Genomic DNA, 2,941 nt, shown 5'->3' with positions numbered 1-2,941 from the left:
TACCAACCTAACTTATGTTGAATAACACTTTACTCCAATTGCAGTGTCATTGAAGCCATTATGTAAGGATAGCAGTATCAGATCCTGTGATTGTTGCTATCTTTTTCTTTTATGGGTCTTGTGCACCTTTTTAAAATCAGATCCTAAAAATATAGGATTACAGGGTGGGGCATTAGCCTAAATCTAGGTTTTTGGAATAATGTTTTTTTCATATAGATTTAATATAAAAATGAAAAACTTAGAAATTAAAAGATAAGGCTAGTTTGCACAACCATTACTTACACTGGTGAGCACTTACTATTCACACAAGTAAGTCTGGTTGGGCTATTCCAGTGAATAAGTTTTCACCAATGCGAGTAAGGGTTGAACAAGTTAAACCATAATTTCTACATGTTTTCTTAGAAAACCCGAAATCTTGCATGTTACTTTCAAATTATTACAAGACTGAGGGCCAGATAAAAATAAATATAACATTAGATTGGTTATTAATATATTATGATAGGTAAGTTTCACCTATGAGAATTTGAAAATTATGTGTAAATGCATTGACTCAGAATAGGAGAGATTCTGAAGAGACACTGAAGTAGTCATAAATGTTCACTGTCTAGATAACACTAATTATATTGATTAGACAGCATGTGCATAGCAACACAAATGTTTTTGATTGTCTAAACTAAAATCCATTTGAATTGCAGCTTAATTTGTTGACAACTGTATTTCGTGTATTTCAGGCCTATAACTATTGTTCAAGCTGTTGAAGGACTGTGGCTGTTATTTAAAGTGTTCAACTCTAGTAATATCTGTAGCCTTCAGTATATCCTTGAGTGCCTTACACAGCTTGTTAACACAAACACTTGTAGTTAAGAAAAACAATATACCTGAGAGTCATTCTTGGTGGATTGATGCCAAATTGCTTTGCATCTATAATGCTACCATTAAAACCTTACAATTGGTAGTGTGTTTTAGCACAGTAATGGATTTAGTTTAGACTCAGGAAATCATATTGTGAATATGTGTATTAAACCATGTATTTATTTATTGTACATTTTATAAAAAGGTCTATTGTAAATTTATGCAAAATATAAATTATATAAAATGTTTCCTCCTACGGCAAACATGCCATGAGTTATTTGTGTTCTCTAATGTAATCTCTTAATAACCATATCCTAAATATGTAATGTTTGGTTCAGTGCTGAAATGGTAATTGACAGGCCTAAACGAGGACTGTATGTTGATCAACTACAAAATTTTACACATATTTTTGTATTGTGATTCATATGATATATATCAAGAGACTTTCTATTCATTTGTAAAATACATAAATTATTGTAAACTTTTAATAAAAAAGTCTGTTTTAAACCTTCAAAATAGAAAATGTGTTTTGTTATTCTTGTGGTGTGAGAAAGAAGACTTTGAATCTGTTATATTAACTGTAGCAATACTTACTCTACTGCAATATTGTGAAATTGTCACCTGAATCTCCCCCATGGCTACATCATACATGAAGAATGATTCTACAAATACATATGTATGTGAATAACCTTACTCCCATACAAATTCCATATGTCTGCTCACATGAGTAAAAGTTAAACACATGCTTATGTGTTTGCAGGATTAAGCCCTAAAAACCTGATCTAAAGCCCATTGAAATCAGTGGGAGTCTTTCCACTGAATTCAATGAGTGTTGGATAAGGTCCTAAGCTTGCATCTCTGTATGATGACCTAATTCTATTCAACATTAGAAGGGACAATGCCTTTCAGAAACTACAAGGCTACCTCAGTTAATACAAGCTAGAGAATATTCTGTGAAATGTGGTTTATTGCTATATGGCTGAGATCAGATGATGTCTAGAGATAATGTAATGCTTGTCTTTCTGAAATCCTTAATGGGTTTAGAAATTATTCATAAATTTTCCCAAAATTTAAATATTATTCCAATTAGGAAAGAATGTTGAAATAAATTACCATCACAAACTCTATCCAGGCATATGTAAATATTATTCTTTTGGCTAGAATAATAACGCAAGAGAGGAGAGGTTTGTTTTATTAAGGAAAAACAGAACTATTCACTGGGAAGAATAAAGAGACAGAAAATTAAAATCTCAGTACCTAGAGAAGCCTGTAAATTTAACTCCATTAAAAGTGGGTGACTTCTTCACTGTTGATAGTTTATATCAGGAAATACTAAGTTTCAGAAGTGGCATTCAGTGTTTATCACTGTAAAAGAATCAGGTTGAACGTTTAACCAGCATGATAGATTCACCATTGCATTGCTGTTCCCAGATTTATAGAGCCAAAAAAAGGTAAAGGCCTTTCAGCTATTGACTTCCTGCATTAGAAAACTACAGGCTCTGTCCACCCTCCTTATTATTAGTTTAAGAAGCTTATACATAGCTTCAGTTTCAGTGCAGCTGAAAGACACATTTGCTGCACTGTGGTGTGGATCGGGGTGACACCAAAAGTTCTGCATACGTTTACCAAAGGCCAGTTGGTTTCCTTCGGGGGGAGGGGGGGGGATCACACCGAAGGTAGATTTAATAGGCTGAAACGTGGCAGGCAGAGGCTAAGGGAAGCGGTGACACTGTGGACACAGTTATGGAAAGGGGAGGTGACTGTGAAAGATTCAGCTGTTAGTAAAGCCACCCTGACAGCAAGTTGCCACAAAGGTGCTTTCTAGCGCTCTTTCCCTAGCAGATGAAAGTCCTAGGTGGGCTCTCCCTGGGATGTCCTCCTCGTGAACGTTCAGCACCACCGCCTTGGACAGCTCCTCGTCAGCCGGGCTCAGAGGAGAGCCCAAAGGCGTCACCTGGCCAGCGAATCACCGGCCGGGGTTCCACACGCTGGAGCCGAGGGGACCAGGCTGAGCCCCGCTCTCCCTGCCATTCCTCCCGCGGGCACCGCTCCACTGCCCAGTCCCAGGCGGGCTCCTTCGCCCGCAGCC

The sequence above is a fragment of the Eretmochelys imbricata genome, chromosome 7, assembly GCF_965152235.1.
Source record: "Eretmochelys imbricata isolate rEreImb1 chromosome 7, rEreImb1.hap1, whole genome shotgun sequence".
In the NCBI taxonomy this organism is placed as follows: domain Eukaryota; kingdom Metazoa; phylum Chordata; order Testudines; family Cheloniidae; genus Eretmochelys; species Eretmochelys imbricata.
This window is presented reverse-complemented; position numbering follows the sequence as displayed.